The sequence below is a fragment of the Schistocerca nitens genome, chromosome 2 (genome assembly GCF_023898315.1).
Source record: "Schistocerca nitens isolate TAMUIC-IGC-003100 chromosome 2, iqSchNite1.1, whole genome shotgun sequence".
Lineage (NCBI taxonomy): Eukaryota > Metazoa > Arthropoda > Insecta > Orthoptera > Acrididae > Schistocerca > Schistocerca nitens.
Genome location: NC_064615.1, coordinates 500041794 through 500059857, shown reverse-complemented (window position 1 = coordinate 500059857; position 18064 = coordinate 500041794). Strand labels below are relative to the sequence as shown.

The following is an 18064-nucleotide window of genomic DNA, read 5'->3' as shown; positions in this document are numbered from 1 at the left end:
TGGGGCGACGAGCTTTGTTCGCTATCCGCAGTGTTGAATATGGGCGTGTGATACGCGCGCCTGATTGTTTGGTCGTCCGTTAGCGGGCGACGTTGGTTGAATGCGCGCGCCAGTGCACTGAATATACACCGACGTGCGGGTACCGTCGAGACTTCCGAACCTCAGTATGCGTGTGCTTTTTGTAGTTCCTTCCAGTATTTAGACTGGATACGACGAGGTGCATTGGAATATGTGCCCCGAAGAACACACCACACTATGTGCGAGGCGGAGGACGATCCCGTCGATGCAGCTCCTGGTAAGAAGCGTACCATGTCAAACTTGTTTGGCATTGTCCTTTCCTATTGTGACGCCATGGGTCGTTTGACGATACAAGCTTCAATTTTCGATGTCACTTGTTTAGGCTCGCTGACACTTGCAATGTAGCACTACTTTGCACAATTTTAATTTCTACACACACCACTTTAACCGCGAGTATTGCGATCGAAACTTTCTTTTCACTTCACTTTTTTCTTCGCATTAACCCCTTTTACCTATTGTACCGAGATTCATTTCCCTCAATACTTCTGGTCAATGTACATAAGTATACACAAAATTGTAAGTCACGGGACTTAGCATGAAATACAAAATACATCACATGCAATTGAATAACAAATAACACATACAATACATTGGTTACATTAATTACAGGAAAAAACTACCGACGAAAATTGAAAAATTTTTGACCACTCGAAGTGGCTTCTTCGTCTTGGATTTTACTGACACACACACCTTTTTCCATTAATCAGTTAGAAGGAACAAGTCCTTTGTTTTCCTTCTTGAACTCGAGTATATGTTAAGGTTTACCTCCGTTACGTATTCAAAAATGGTTCAAATGGCTCTGAGCACTATGGGACTTAACATCTTAGGTCATCAGTCCCCTAGAACTTAGAACTAGTTAAACCTAACTAACCTAAGGACATCACACACATCCATGCCCGAGGCAGGATTCGAACCTGCGACCGTAGCAGTCGCGCAGTTCCGGACTGCGCGCCTAGAACCACGAGACCACCGCGGCCGGCCTGTTACGTATTCTTCATACGCAACGACATGCATCAGCATGCAGAGAACACACCTGTAGCCGCTCCACTGCACCTTGGGAAGGGAATTTTCTACCTTCTACTTAGGGTAATGGCAACGACTACGTGTATGCTACGGTTTTTACCTATAAAATCTGAAAATGCACGAAATAATTATTTATATGCAGAATAACCTAATATGTACAGTGTTTTGTGCTTAAGCACGTTCTGGTGTGCTTGTAAATCATTACCTCTAATAAAATTTCCTACATTAACATAGACATATAAACATAAAATCTTGAAGTTCAGGGTGTAGCTACTATTAATATGTACAGTGTTTCATAATAGCGGCCCGCCCTTGTGTGCGTGTATCATCTTCAATTAAAGTGCGCTTATAGGCGTCTTGTGTTATCATGGGAGAAAAAATACAGACATTTTAACGCATCGGTTGTCATGAAAATCTATGTACACGAATAATCAGACTTTCATAGCTTCAGTGCAGCATGATATTCTGTATGACGTTTTCTGTTCATAATTCATTTTAAAGACGATTCCTTTGCTTACAGGTCGTCGATCACGCTACTTACCTGTTTCTCGTATAGCGGCGATATCATTTTCATTCTTTGTGACTGTAAATAGTTATATGTATGAAGGATATAATTTTGACATGATTTATCATTTCATATTTCAAGTGTGTAAAGTAATTCATACCTTCCTTCTGCATACCTGAGTGAAGAATCGCTAATGTTGCATTGGGTATCAGGTTTTTCGTATTTTCTCGTAAACTCGTAGAGTCTTACGGTTTTAATTAAGTTATTTCTTGACGTTAGGTATACATGTTTATACGAGGTTGTCTTAGAGTTTAATTTTCCTTAAAAACTTCTATGTTGTTTAGGTTCCGTACATGTACAGAGCTTCTTTCGTCTTTCACATATTCATACATACGTTTATACACACAAAAAACATCTACCACTACAATATACACTTTGCTGGTGGGGCCCTTTTTCGGTACCCTGCACCATTCCCTCAATATTCCAAAATAATTCAGGGTGTGCTGAGCATCGTCCCCTCATACTAATAATACTTACAACTAAATATTTCTTCTCACATACATAACTGCCTTACGGTCCATTAATGCGCAATCATTCCATATTTTCCTCCTTTACACTTTAGCTTTCGTACATGTAACCTCGTGTATAGCTTATATATTCTACAAAGTTGTTTGCTGAGTGCTTTATGTGTTTCCTAACGTTAATGTGTTTCTCTCTCTATAAATCCTAGGTATTTGTTTTGAGAGCGATTCAGTTCATTACTCACGCTGCATAGATCTGTTTATTATTTTCCTATTTTAAAGCTTGTCATTCTTTTCCTTAGTCACAAAAATTCACACGTTTACCTTGTTGTTCATTCTGAAAATCGCTAGCTACTGTGTAATGTAAATGTATGCGTTATCTCTTTGATTTCCTCTTTGCTGCTTTTTCCCTATATGTAATTTTGTGCTGTTCTCGTGTACATAGCCTTTTTCCGGTTATATATCTGCATTATTTTTTTTTATTTTCTTTCTCCTTCCGTACAAGCTAAGATTTTTACTCAGTATAATATAATATTACAATACCGTCCATGACCAGTATGTACTTGTATGTTCACTTTTATTACGTAATTCCAGCTTATAATTAAATTTTCTAAGTTACTATTTACAAGACTTGTGTACCGTTTTCTTTCTTGTTTTTGAATGGATTTCGTCTCTGTGTCTCATAGTAAGCATGGTCTCAAAACTTTTAAACGTTCCGCGCATGCGCGCTTACGTACCACGACTGGACTGTAGGCGCGGGGAAAACTCTGCATTGTTGGTGAACATTATTCGTGATAGCCGCCATCGTGTAATATGAGTCACGTGTCGTCTGGACTCGACTGCGCATGCGCCTTCGCGCTTTGTATACGCTCAGCTGATCGGACAGGGAAGGGGGGAAGATTTCTCCCCGGCTCGCTGCCTACAGCGCGGCCAATGACCTCGTCTTGACATGCAGCTATCACGTGCTCATTAGCTGAGCGTTGGATTGCAACTTCGACATGTGGTTTGTTGCTCGTCTCAAGCGAACAAACTCTGACCTTCGCGCTAATTTGTCTTTGTTCCCCTCTCTTAAATAACTGAGTTAGACTACAAAAGTACCGTATGGTTTATTTTATAGTGTTAAGACTCACAGTAACACATGTTTCATTAGGTTTGGTTAAATATGCGTTTTTAAGCTGGCATATGCCCCCAGTTGTTCGCAAGTTTCTTAGGTTAATGACAGCAATTTTACTATGTGATCCAAGGTTGTATAATTTCAATTTTGCTAAAATAATATATAACCTTTAATGAAAAAATTCCTTGATATCCTTGTGGGGGTATAACCCTTTCACCTTGCCCGTTCGTGTGTTACCTAACAGATAACATCCTGGGTGAGGTTTGTCTATTATAATGAAAGGGCCATCATACAACAACTGCCACTTTTTGTTTAATGCCTTAATTTTAGAGGATTTTGGGTGGGTACGTAATAGTACTTCCTGTCCAATGTTAAATTCTGTAACCTTTCTTATCTTTTTGTTGAACTGCTTTCTCCTTATTTCTGCTTGTTCTTCCATCTGTAGTAATGCTTGACGTACCTTTTCATCTAGTTTTATTTGCTTTGTGGCTAATTTAGGTAAAGGTTTAGCCCATTCGTCAAGTTCTGTGCCTTGAAACATTAACTCTGTAGGTGTAAAGCCTGTTGAAGTATGAATTAAATTATTTACAATATGCTGAAAGGGGGCTATGTATTCCACCCACTTTGTCTGTTTATTTGGTACATAAGTTCTTATAAAGCGATTAAATTCTTTAAAATTTCTCTCAATCGGGCTCGATTCTGGGTGAAATTTGGATACCAATATATGTTTTATGTTTTGTGATTCGAGAAATGTTTTCCATTTATTACTAGTGAAGTTTGTTGCATTATCAGTTAATATAATTTTCGGTTTTCCCACTAGTGGTATGTAGTCTTCTATCATGCGTTTGATTATTGCTCCCGACAGTACTGCTTTTATAGCATACATTTTTAAGTACTTTGTGAAGACATCATAAAATGCGATCACATATCTGACTCCTCCCCTAGCTCGTGGATATGGTCCTGCTGCGTCCACGGAAACTAGTTCTCTTGGTCTAGTTGGAATGATAGGGTGTAATACGTCCAAACAAGATCTATTAAGATGTTTAACCTTCTGACATATTGTACACTTTTTTATTATTTGTTCAATCCTGCGTCTGAGGTTCGGGAAGTAACAATACGTTGATATTTTCGCTGTACATTTTGATACCCCATAGTGTCCCCATACTCTATGTGTGTGTCTTATCAAATTGTCTATGTATTCTTCCGGGATGCAGACACACCAGGTGTTGGATTGTGGATTGCGCCTGTAGAAAAGAACATCGTTTGACATTGTGTAATATTGTTTCAGTGTATTATTGTCATCTGCCTGCAGTTTTTGTATAACTTGTCTCCATCTATTGTCTTCCTTTTGTAGTTTGCTCATGTCTTTACACATCCTTCTGTAATATGGTTGAAATGTGCCATCATGCATCAGAAAAACTCTAAAATCGGAAGTCTGTTCGATCAATTCATTGAACTCGCTCAAACCTTGTGGCAAGCGCGATAATGCGTCGGCAATTACATTCTGTTCACCCTTGATATAAACTATCTCGAAATCAAATTCCTGGAGGAATAAACACCAACGTGCAATCCGTTTGTGCAACAATTTGCATGTGAGTAAAAACGATAATGCTTGATGGTCACAAAACACTCGTGTATGCCTTCCCCAGAGATAGTATTGGAACTTGCGGAAAGCCCACACTACAGCTAACGCTTCAAGTTCAGTTGCCGAATAGGCTCTTTCACATTCCGTTAACGTTCTACTGGCAAAACTAATTATGTTTACTTTCTGTTCTCCATTATCAATTACTAATTGGAACAGACAAGAGCCTAATCCCTGACATGATGCGCCCGTGCTCAAACAAAAGTTGTAGTTCATGTTAGGATGCTTCAAAATAGGTGCGTTTATGAGTGCCTGTTTGATTTTTACGAAATCTTCCTCACATTTTTCTGTCCACAACCATGTGTGGTTCTTCCTTAAAAGGTTGAGTAGGGAATCACTATTCAGTAACTGTTTGGGCACGAATTTTCGAAAAAATGACGTGACCCCCAGAAAAGCTTTCAATTGTTTACGTGTTTGTGGTGAGGGGAAATATTTTATGGCATCAAGCTTTTTTGGATCCGGTAAAATTCCGCCTGGTGAAATAATGTGGCCTAAAAATTTTATTCGATCCCTTCCGAATTCGGACTTCTTAAAATTTGCTGTGACGTCATATTCTCGTAATTTTTGGAACACTTTGTGTACCAATTCTACATGCTCTTGCCAGGTCTCCGTAGCTAGCAAGAGATCGTCTACATACAACGTCACTTTGCTAATCAGTTCTGGACCCAATACTCTGTCTAAAGCCTCTATAAACACCCCAGCACTCACGTTGAGTCCAAATGGCAGTACTTGGAATTGATAGCTTCTGCCAGCATGAATGAACGCAGTATATTTTCTGCTATCACTATGTAGGGCTATTTGCCAATACGAAGCCTTCATGTCAACGGATGTTAAATACTTCACTCCATGAAATTTAAGCAATTGCTCATCTAAGTTCTCCGGCCTAGTGCGTATTGGTACGATGATCTTATTAATTTCCCGCGCATCAAGTACTAATCTGACTGACCCATCAGGTTTGCTGACGGCTGGAATGGGACTGCAGTACGGTGAATGCGAAGGTTCTATCACCTTCCACAGAACCATTCTATCTATTTCTTTGCGAACCGCTTCCTTCTTTGCCCCTGGTATCGCATATGATTTATGGCAGTACGTTTTATGTGGGTAGACTTCCATTTTGTATTCATAATTTTTTATTACTGTCGGCTGTTTTCTAAAAATGTCTCGGTATTCATAAATAAGATCTGCTAGTTCATCTTGTTGAGTTTTTGAAAGACAAGTGGATTTTCCTACCTTCTCGTGGGCGGCCTGTTCGTTAATTATTTCCGTGTCTAATTGTTCGGGGTAAGGAATATCTATCAATAACACTTGTGGGTAAACTAATTTTACTTCATCTTGTTTCTGTAATTGGCCATTACGCTCTATTGTTGACTTTACAAGATTGACCTTCACACTACGACTGCCCACTCGGAAATAGCAAACTCCACTGCCTATGTCGATGTTTACTTTATGCTGCCGGAAAACTTCCATACCTAAAATACAGTTGACGATTAATTTCTCAACGATTAAGAATGTACAGTTTATCGTGACATCGCTAATGGTAACAGGTACTCGCGTCTGCCACTTAATACTTTTTGACTTGTTACCTACAGCTGTCAAGATTTTACAATTTTCCGTTGGCAACACTGGTACTTTTAATGCTTTCGAAACTTCTTTAAATAAACTGTTAGAAATAATATTCGTAGATGCGCCTGTATCTAAAATTACGTTGGTAATTATAGTTCCTATCTTTGCTGTTATTACAGCCTGCACGAGGTCACTTACCTTGTCCGGTGCTTTCACCTCTTCTTCACATAGATCATCTTCTACGGTAGCATCCTGATCATATCTTAAAAATAATTGTTCAAGATGTAATGTGTGCTTGTTTGTGCCCCCTGTTGTCAAATCGGTCGGCCGGTGGGGGCTCATTGCGACCGATTGTTGTTTACCGGGGGAGACAACGGCGTTGCTTCAGTACTGTCCGTTACCTCTACGAAGTGTACTGAGTGGTTATTCTGTCGCCAATTAGTTTCCGGACCGCTGCGTGCAACATTTTCTTGCGACCGGCCGTCGCTATTCCTCCTTGGTCTGTCATTCCTATTACCGTAACTATTGTAATTTTCATTTGTGTGCCGCCTTTCATCACGCGGGCCTGATCAATCATTCACGTGATTTCTATCATTTCCATACCGGCGTGGACCGTGATCTGTACTATACCTTCGGTCTTCACGTCTCTGTGGCGCCGAATTCCTCCGATTTCCGTAATTCCAGGTTCCATTATTTGGCCTTGTCGCATACGGATGCCAACTGTGTGGGTTTTGTCCACTGCCATTAAAATGATATCCGTTACCGTTGTTTTGATTGGTTCCGGAATGTTCATTCCGATTACTTGTGCTCGGCTCTTCTTCGTATATTAGATCAATTGAGTCAAGCACGGAAAGAAAGTATTCAAGGTCGTTCTCCGGTATGGTTACCAATTTTTCGCGTAAGTTCGCGGGTAGTCTGTTTTTCAGAATTTTGAGAACATCTACGTGCGGTATTGGATTGTTCCAATAGCGCGTCTTATTCAAATACTTTTCGAAATACTTTCCCAACCCGCCGTTTTTTAGGTTGAACGGTTGTGGGTTGAATACCTCACGTCGCAGTCTTTCTTGGACCCCAGCAGACCAATATTTCTCCAAGAAAGCTCGTTCAAATTGTTCGTAGGTGACGCACTGTTCAGCCATGTCTGTGGCCCACAAAAGTGCGTCGCCTTGTGTGAAGCCTACTACATATCTAATCTTCTGTGCCTCAGTCCAGTTTCTTGGTAAGACATTTTTAAATGCTCTTACAAATACGACTGGATGAGTTTTTCTGGATTCTGTGGAGAAAACTGGAAACTGTCTATGTTTCAACAGGCTCTCATCGACTAGAATCGTCGAGATGCAAGGCGACACGCCTACTGCCTGTTGCAGCACCGCGTTTGGCGAATAGCCATTGTTTGCCTCTGCCGGTGCGTGCACATACGCCGGACTGGGCGCGTGATGTTCTGCGTTATTGACATCGTAATCTGGCACGGGCGAATAAGTGTCGCGCTGCCTATTGCTTGACGTAGGCAAGTCATTTGAAACATTCAGTCTACCAGCAATTTCCTTGCGTATTCTGTCCTCGGCTACTTTGATTTCATTACCTAATTTTTCAAAAAGTTTTGTTTCCCGGTCAGTTATTGATTCATTTACATTAACGGTTTCTAAAGTTTCATTTATTTTGATAATGTCCGCCTTGATACGTCCAGTCTCCTGTTTCAAAAGACCGACTTCTTCGTTAACTTTATTAACTTGGTCAGGTATTTCTTCACATGCGGACTGTACTCTAGTTAAATTTAATTGAATAGCCTGTACGTTTTCATGTATTTCTTTTTGTACGGTTTGTGTTTGATTGTGTGTTTCTACTATTTCTGACAGTTCCTGTTCCTGTTTGTTTGTAAGACCTGAGAATTTCTTTTCTAAATCATTTGCCAATACATTGTATACACTATTGACTGTTTTGATGACTTTGTCTTCGATCTTTTGATCGATTTCATTGGTGAGTTTATTTAAGCGTTGATCAAAATGTTTGTGCATATTTTCAAATTGCGTGTTTACACTTGAAAACTGCTGTTGGAACCCAATTTCCATGTTTGTGTTTGTTGTGTTGTGACTGATCTCTAGATTCGCCAGTTTTGTGTTCGTTGTGTTGTGACTGATCTTTAAATCAGATAATTGCTCGCACACGTTTGACATCAGACTATATAATGCCTCGAGCGTAACTGACGGAGCTTGTGTGTTTGTATTTATGCCATTATTTGTAGCCATTGTTTCTCTACCACGATCTGATTGAATCGAAACCGGGCTAGGTTCACTGATTTCACGCGAAATATTTTCATCTGATCTGGTAATCGATGCTTCATCGACTGTGTACAAGGTTTCATTTGCAAGTGGTTCGTTATTGTTAATCCCTGTCGAGTGCAATTGAACTGTATTTACTTCTACATTATGTTGTGCTGAAAAACTAATTGCGTCATCATTTACGTCACTATTATCGGAATCGGTGACGCGTCCATGAACATTTGTCAAATTAAAGTTCTCCGATTCCATTATGGAGATATTATTTTTATCTCTACTTTACTGAATCTAAATCTTTAAACTCTCTCGCAGTTGAATTAATAAAATTATCTCGCGATTGTTATTTGTAGCGCGTCGGAAATTTACAAGATGGCGCACTACGTCTTCTAATTCTGCGATTGTTGAACATAAAAAAGTAATTATCAAAGTGTAATTGTGTGTTGCCACAAATACTACCAGAATTTTAATATGGAAAGGAAAAGGTTCTACTTTAAGTGGAGCTAAGCCAGGTGCAGCCACTGCATGCGTTTGCGCTTTCCTACCTTAATTACGGCTGAGCTGCGTCACTCACGATTACGTTAGGTTTGTAAATCCTTGTCCTTGTTCCTTCTGGTTATTGTGCCATCCGTTTATACAGTTAATATTGTTTCACCTTATTCGTCATTTTCCATGTGCGTCATGTAACAGAGAAACAGTAATTAGTACAAGTACATTTGTAGTACAACAATGAAGTACTTACTCTTTGTTCCACCAGCACTGTCCTGTCACAGTCGCCAGTGTGGCGAAATAAATAAAAAACATTTTATATTTTAAATTCCACGTCATTGTTGATTTAATCAGAGTTCTCACCTTAGACGTAGAATTAGTCCTTCTGCCACAATATTAATTCATTAGTCGCCATCGATGTTCTTCTCTTTGTTGACCGTGTGTACCATCATGAGTCGGCATCGGTTCACTTCACGAAGACGGTGGAAACCAAGGAATACAATGCTACGTCGCTATAAATAATTTTCGTAACACTTCGATACTTTCCACTATTTTTATTCACAACACAATAAGACTTGCTGTGCTCGTCGCACAAACCATAATTACTAACTATATGGCTGCCTTTCCGCACAGTCCAAAAATCACGTCCATCCTCCACAAGGCAACAATCGAAAGTGTCCCTTAGCTCCTTGGAGTATCAAACAAAAGAGAATCCAATCTGAACTTTACAAAGATTATAATATACATGCCTCTCAATTTATCTTTGGCGCAGCTTTTAAGATATTGTATGTCTCTGCATAGGAATGTGTCATTACACCTCTGACCGAACACGCTGAGCTACCGTGCCGGCTCCAACTGAGCTACCGAAGGAATGTGCAACTTTTGTCAGGCCGTGTTCCAGATACGATAAAGTGCCGCCAAGCCCAAACTGGCGGTCAGCGGTACCGTTATGTCACCTCCCATTCGTGCGAGGCCTACGAAGCTCTTTTACGTCGGCCACACCATTCGCGTTGTTAGCGTCATTCAGATAGATAACGTGCTACTGATCATTCGTTACACAGTCTGTCATCACATTTCGGCGCTTGCAATTGGAAGCCGTCGTTTGCCAATTTTGGCAAAAAATGGTTCAAATGGCTCTGAGCACTATGGGACTTAACATCTATGGTCATCAGTCCCCTAGAACTTAGAACTACTTAAACCTAACTAACCTAAGGACAGCACACAACACCCAGTCATCACGAGGCAGAGAAAATCCCTGAGCCCGCCGGGAATCGAACCCGGGAACCCGGGCGCGGGAAGCGAGAACGCTACCGCACGACCACGAGCTGCGGACTTTGCCAATTTTCAAATAGCTCTATCAGAGGAGAAAATATACTTTCTTGTTGAAGTAGCGTTGAACAGAAAGTTAACTCTTAGTCGCCAAGTGTGTCCGTTTATAACTTTCCCACCTTGTCCGGCATACGCAACGTTTGACCATGATTATATGAACCCAACTGGTAGTAAAGGCGTAGATTCCGAAGAAACCTGGCCGAAATGATTTGTGGAAAAACGTACAAATAAAACGTAACAAGTGCCCTGACAACGAATGACAGCAGATATATGTCCAGAATGAGATTTTCACCCTGCAGCGGAGTGTGGGCTGATATGAAACTTCCTGGCAGATTAAAACTATGTGCCAGACCGAGACTCGAACTTTTTTTTTGGAGCCAACAGCACCTTTTTTATACTAAAAAAAGACCATATTTATTTATATATTGATTACATTACATTATATCTATTTAAGTTACATATTGCATTTAAGGCATGAAAAGATGGTAGAAACAAAGGAGGTCTAGATTCAGTTGGACGTTTAAGCATGCATCACATATTATTTACATGGAAGACAGATCTGACAGTTGAAGGACGAACGGTGAAAGTAGAGGTGAGTGAAAGGGTTTATTAGTACTTATTATAATTTTGTGGCACTTATGAAAGGGAAGAACGCTTTAATCTGTACCTGTTATTTCGGTGGTGATTGGGAGGTTGTGAAACGTCCCCTTAGAACAATTATACATGACTGTGCTTAAACTGACACACAATATTTTTTAGCGCAACGCAATCTGACTTTCAATAATCCCTACAGAAGAATGGCCCTGACTAACATTAACCTATACCTTTCACAAATCACTTACCTCACAAAAATCTTCGTTACTCGAACTACCGCAATACAGCGAGCGCCACTACTGCCAGCTAAATAAAAGATTCAAACTACGGAAGGCACTAACTACTGATAGGCATAGTTAGCAAATGAAAGATTTTAATAGAGAACAAACAATGTATTTACCTTAATACTGTTGAAAACTCATAATATACATAGCAGTTCATGACATCCAGTCTTACAAATTTAAAAACTCCGCCATTTCTCTCTCCACATCCACCACTGCTGGCGGCTCACCTCCAACTGTGCAACGCTACGCGCTGTTAACATCCAGCTGCCCAACACTACAATGGCAGACAACAATGCAAACTAGCCACAGACTGCACACAGCACAGCCAGTGATTTTCATACAGAGCGCTACGTAACGTTGCCAATAAGAAAACATAAACAGCCTACTTACATAGCCACAGCCTACTTACAGTTGTAGCACTGAAACACGACACCCTAGGGTGTCTACACAGATAAACACTTTCTTTTTCTTTTTGCTGCATTTCTTAAAACACTTTGGCGCACTTCTACTTTCACTTTCTTTTTGGATTTATACTATTATCACTTTGATCACTGCACTGCACTTTGGAGGTCGCTGTGATCCTGTGGGGAGGCTCGCTGGTGGTCACGTGCCGCCGGGGAAGGCGTCGTCGATGGCTGCCTGCAGGGGTATCCGGAAGAAGTTCTGGACGTTCTCGGAGTACCGCCTGTGCTGCTGGGCTTCCTTATGTTCCTCCCAGAGGTCCATCAGGAAGTCGACGTGGTCCGTCTGCCCCGTCTGCCGCTTCGTCACAATGGCGTGGCCTGTCATGCCGAGGATCCACAGTGTTGCTAGCCTTTTCTGCCTGGGAAATGGTTTGATGTCGGGCGCAGTGATGACTGTGGTTGTTATAGCTCGCTGGTCCGTTCTATTTATTTTTTCCACCATTCTCTGCACGTTTCCCATATGCTGACCCCGTTTTTACATGTGAAGCGGTGCTCTAATGTGTCGATACAGTTGCATGCTTCACATTTGTCTGATTCTTTCAGTTTTATCTGGGCTAATTTTTGGTTTGTTGGTACCGTCCTGTTTACTATTCGGTACCTGCTCGCTTTCACATGCTTTGGTAGCGTGGTTTCCGTGATGTTTTTCATAATTGTGGCCAGTTGTGATTGGGGAACTTGTTTTCTATTTTGTTTCTGGCAGGCCTCCCCCTCAGCGCCCTGTATATTTTCTTCGCTGTCCTGTGACTGGGATTTGCCACGGTTGTCAATGCATAGCTCTTGTCTATGTAGTATTGGTTTACGTGGCAAGTCTTATACGGGATGTGGAACTGGGGACCTTTGCCTTTCCCGGGCAAGTGCTCTACCACCTGAGCTACCCAAGCACGACTCACGCCTCCTTTCTTTCAGGAGTGCTAGTTCTGCAAGGTTCGCAGGAGAGCTTCTGTAAAGTTTGGAAGGTAGGAGACGAGGTACTGGCAGAAGTAAAGCTGTGAGGACGGGGCGTGAGTCGTGCCTGGGTAGCTCAGTTGGTAGAGCACTTGCCCTCGAAAGGCAAAGGTCCCGAGTTCGAGTCTCAGTCTGGCACACAGTTTTAATCTGCAGGGAAGTTTCATATCAGCGCACACTCCGCTGTAGAGTGAAAATCTCATTCTGGAAACATCCCCCAGGCGGTGGCTAAGCCATGTCTCCGCAATATCCTTTCTTTCAGGAGTGCTACTTCTGCAAGGTTCGCAGGAGAGTTTCTGCAAAGTTTGGAAGGTAGGAGACGAGGTACTGGCAGAAGTGAAGCTGTGAGGACGGGGCGTGAGTCGTGCCTGGGTAGGTCAGTTGGTAGAACACTTGCCCGCGAAAGGCAAAGGTCCTGAGTTCGAGTCTCGGTCCGGCACACAGTTTTAAGCCGCCAGGAAGTTTCACAGCAGATATATGTAATTACAAAGACTATTTTTAAATAGTTAGCCGAATTTGCCATTAACAGAAAACTGGAGTTTAATAAAATATCAATTATATAATGAAATAAAACGGTCGACATCTTAAAGTGGACAATTTCTTCCTGAAACCATTGGTTATAATAGGATTTATGTTTAAGTAATGATCACTAACACGTACATGGGCGACGTCGGTCATTACTTAACTGATTAATTGAGAGGGGTTATGAGACCAAACGGCGAGGTCATCAGTCTCGCGATCCCGAAGTTAGACCCGCAAGAAAGTGAGTGAGCTAAAAGTGGACTGATCCAGTCAGGGGAGTCAAATTATAAAATAATATACATTAAAAACACAAAGAAAAGGCATAAAAGGTGAGACCAAGTCTAAAAACTGGAAGACAGGGGCCACCATGGGGTCACAGACCGAGGAGACTGAAAAGAGGTTCAGCCGGCCGTTGGTGGCCGAGCGGTTCTGGCGCTACAGTCTGGAACCGCGCGACCGCTAGGGTCGCAGGTTCGAATCCTGCCTCGGGCATGGATGTTTGTGTTGTCCTTAGGTTAGTTAGGTTTAAGTAGTTCTAAGTTCTAGGGGACTTATGACCTCAGCAGTTGAGTCCCATAGTGCTCAGAACCATTTGAACCATTTTTTTTTGAAAAGAGGTTCCAACCGCAACCAACCTGCCCCTGCCCCAAGACTAAAGTGGAACCTTATACCTGGAAATAAAAACCACTTTCACGGAAGAAACTCAGAACCAGTTCAACCACCCATGAATCGTATGCTAATACTTAATATAAGGAATCGGGAAGACGATACTTAGCACAAAGGGTCGAAAGAAGGGGACATTCCACCAATATGTGGGATACCGTCAGTCTCGCGCCACAACCACATTGTGGGTGTGGTTCGTTAGGCAGGAGGAAACAATGGGTGAGCTGGGTATGACCAATGCGTAGACGACATAAAACCCCAGTGGACTCCTTCTGAAAGGAACAGAAGGAAGAGCGCCAAACTGCAGCATGCTCCTTGATTGTGCTGAATTTATTCCTCTGAGGAGTAGCGCAACAGATATAATTCCGTGATCTGAGGCTTTCCCGGTGAATGTGCTGTATACGAGGTTCTCTGGTGTCCAGCCGGATCCGATCGTCGAAGTTCCACGATATTTCGGCGAATAACCGTTCTGCCATCATCAGGTGGTACTGATGGGATGATCTGTCTGCGCTGTGTCCGTGGTATTTATGTCCGCGGGGTCCCGAGTCGTACCCCGGCGCGGACGGCCGGCGGAGCGCCGCGCGGAGAGGGGGTAGCTGCAGCCGCGCCCGGTGGTAGGTGCAGTTCATCTCCGTCCGCCGTGGCGGTAGGATCTCGCATCCGCTCGCGCCGGGTGTAATAATGGTTTCCAGCCTTGCTAAGTTGAAACACGGTGTCCCTGTTGATGAGGTTATCTGTTACGCGAATTTCTATGGCCTCCTTGTAGATACTGTCCCAGTAGGCACTTGTGGCCGGAAGGATTTTTGTCTCTTCGAATTTCGCTGTGTGTCCGGTTTCAATGCAGTGTTCTGCTATGGCCGAATGGCTGGGTTGGCCTACGCGGGTGTGACGTTCGTGTTCCTTGCATCGGTCCTTGACCGTGCAAACTGTTTGGCCGATGTAGGATTTGCCACAGCCGCACGGGATTTTGTATACGCCCGCTTTCTTAAGGCCTACGTCATATTTTGCCGTTCCTAGTAGGTCACGATCTTTGCTGGTGGTCGACAGACTGTGTCAATCTTGTGTCGCCTTAACAGTCTCCCTATTTTTGACGACACGTTGGCAGCAAACAGCCGAAAGGCCAGAGCTTGCTTTTCTTCTTCGGGTTGTTCTTCATCTCGGTTCTTGCTGCACTCCTGTTGCCGAATGGCCCTTTGGCATCGACCGGACGGCTGTTACATAAGCCATCCACTACGCAGCATTACTGCCTGGTGGAGGAGTGCCTGATACTCTTGATAGGGTCTGTACACTTATGGCCTGAGTGATCTGCTGGTGCCCTGGGAAGACAATTCTGTATTGCTGAACAGCAAATAACAAATGTATCACAGTGAACAATGTTTTATTGTCGCTCTCGAGCATAAACAGATTCTCATCACAGCAGGCTGCTCAGCACAATCCTTAATGACTGTAGAGGCGTCGGATTGGACCCGTATAGTTAGACATTACTTTTGTCATATTATAATTCAGATGTACCATCAAGTTTCCTCTGTTAAGTTATTGCACCACTCCTCGCAAACAGAAGATTACCATTCTAAAGCTAAGATTCCGATACTCTTCGTTAATAAGCATTTATTTATTTCCAGTTTAAGTATATGAATATTTTTCTACAGCAAATTGGTTATGTATTACTTTTTCAAGCACAGTTCAAACGAATCTGAGCACTATGGGACTTAACCACTGAGGTCACCAGTCCCCTAGAACTTCGACCTAGTTAAACCTAACTAACCTAAGGACATCACACACATCCATGCCCGAGGCAGGATTAGAACCTGCGACCGTAGCGGTCGCGCGGTCCCAGACTGAAGCGCCTAGAACCGCTCGGCCACAGCGGCCGGCTCTAGCACAGTAATTACTTCTAATGTAATTATGAAATTTTCTAGGATCATATCTCCTTTATACCTCGAATAGCCTTTATGTGCTCACTTGTCATTACTCCTCCTGGAATTACATTATTTTCATTATTAGCTGTTGCGATTCTGGTTCGTTAGATGAACAGCACAAACATAATGTTCGAATGCTTGTACTATTTTGTTTATTGTTAACTAGCCGTTACCCAAGGCTGCGCTCGCACGGCAATAGTTTAGTTATGGTGAGTGTTGACGAGTTAGCAAGCCACTGTAAATGCAATAACCTCAGCTGCCCTCACATGTCTGCCTCTCCAGGGAAGAGTAGATGGTGATGTGCGCCCCACTCTCCCCCTTGTAAAGCTGTCCGAACGAACTACGCGTCGACATGCGAATCATCACTGCTGACCAGTGTGTGCAGAGGAACATGGGCAGGAGTGCGCATCTATGCATATAGATATTTTAGGTAGCAATCTCTACGTGGCATCATACACTGTAACATATGGATCGCCATACTGTAAGCTCAAGTAAGACGGGTATTGGACTCAATAAGTCACATGCGTGGTCTTATGCTGCTCTTCACCAAGTTAAAACTGCGTCTAGACAACTCTCACAGTTTCAGTAGCATATGATAGTCGCCGGTCTTCACTCACTGAATACACCACTTCCCGTCAGATCACGACACGTAAGTGACATCGATGGTCGCCGGGTCACCGACCAAGTATGCCACGCGATGTTTGCAACTTTGACTTCACATTTCCGCGAAAGCAGAGAGGAGGTGGTGGCGCCTCCTGATCGCCAGACTTTTCGCAGTGTCCTCGATTGAATTCCAAACCTCTCCACAGTGTCTCAAGGAGTGAGGGCACGTGACACTGTTGGTGGTGGTCCGTCCATCGGGTGGGAACGTTAAGCTCGGCGTCCCCTTTAGTGCTGCCACCGACTCTCACCTTCTCCCTTCTCTTATTATCATACAACGTAAACATGACACCACACTACACACACTGATTTCATTCTTCTGCACGTATCAGATACACGTAACACCCGTATCACATAACTAAAGGTGCCGGTGTGCAGGAAGGATAGGAAAATGCTTACCAACTAGTCGGTTGAACATCCATCTCGGCGTCTACCAGCAAACAACGCCACACCACTTTACTTTTTTGTAGCATTCGGTGTCCCGGAGACAAACTACAGAAATGTATGTGAATTGGTGTCTTTTTAAAAATATATGCAACTGAGGAAGAAAATAAGAAAATAGAATTTAATGCTCGCGCGTTAGGCATGTATTTTTAAGACAGGTATTCTCATATTTCCTCCGTCATGCTAATGCGGGCTTTTGTTAATGTCCAAAGTATGCTGAAGGCGACGCGACGTGAAACTCTCGATCTCGTTCCTCATCTAACGTTTGAGCAGGTCGGAAAAAAATACTAGTGTTGTCGGATAATGCTGCAGTTTGCAATCTGCTAGCTTTATCATTACTGCGAGATGCTAACTTGCTTCTGTTCTCTGCTTCTGAAGTCATTTTACTTGCTGTAGTCCAACAATTTCGAATGCGCCACGCAGCTATAAAAGCAGGCAGCCTTGGTTGAAACCTGCCAGACTTGCAGCACGTGCGCCCGGCCTGTACACGTGTGCGGAACAGCTGCGGTTTGCCTCTTGAGAGGCGGCCAGAGCGGACCACAGGAGCCGCTGGCGGCCGCAGAGCGCGCGCCGCGTTCCCCACACAGCTGGACCGCCTCGCTGCGTCTCACGCAAGAGAAAGGCTTTATCTCTCACGAGCGGCTCGTTGGTCTAGGGGTATGATTCTCGCTTAGGGTGCGAGAGGTCCCGGGTTCAAATCCCGGACGAGCCCATGTTCTTGTATCATATTCCTGGCTACGTGCAAATTGCAAAACTCTTGCAGTTTGCTAGAGCTGTAGGTAGCTCTGATTTACTCATAGTTACTTACTGTGTCTTTACGGTGACGACTGCGAAAATTCAAGTGCTTGATTTCTAATTTGCGTCTTGATGCTACTCTCATCTCACTCTTCTTGATTTAGCGGTTTCCAGAAGAAGACCATAATGGCGCTAGCGCCTTCCATTATTTGAATTTAGCCAAATTAGATGATGAAAATACGATATAAATGCCAAAGAACTGCTATTAATTTACTTTGACAATACTAATTTGTCGTA

General features: G+C 42.9%; 1 non-coding gene across 1 annotated transcript; it reads left to right on the top strand.

Moving 5' to 3' along the window:
- The first annotated feature begins 17672 nt into the window (after positions 1–17672).
- On the top strand, positions 17673–17744 carry Trnap-agg (transfer RNA proline (anticodon AGG)). The gene has a single exon. It is a non-coding gene; the product is annotated as a tRNA-Pro (tRNA).
- The last annotated feature ends 320 nt before the right edge of the window (positions 17745–18064 follow it).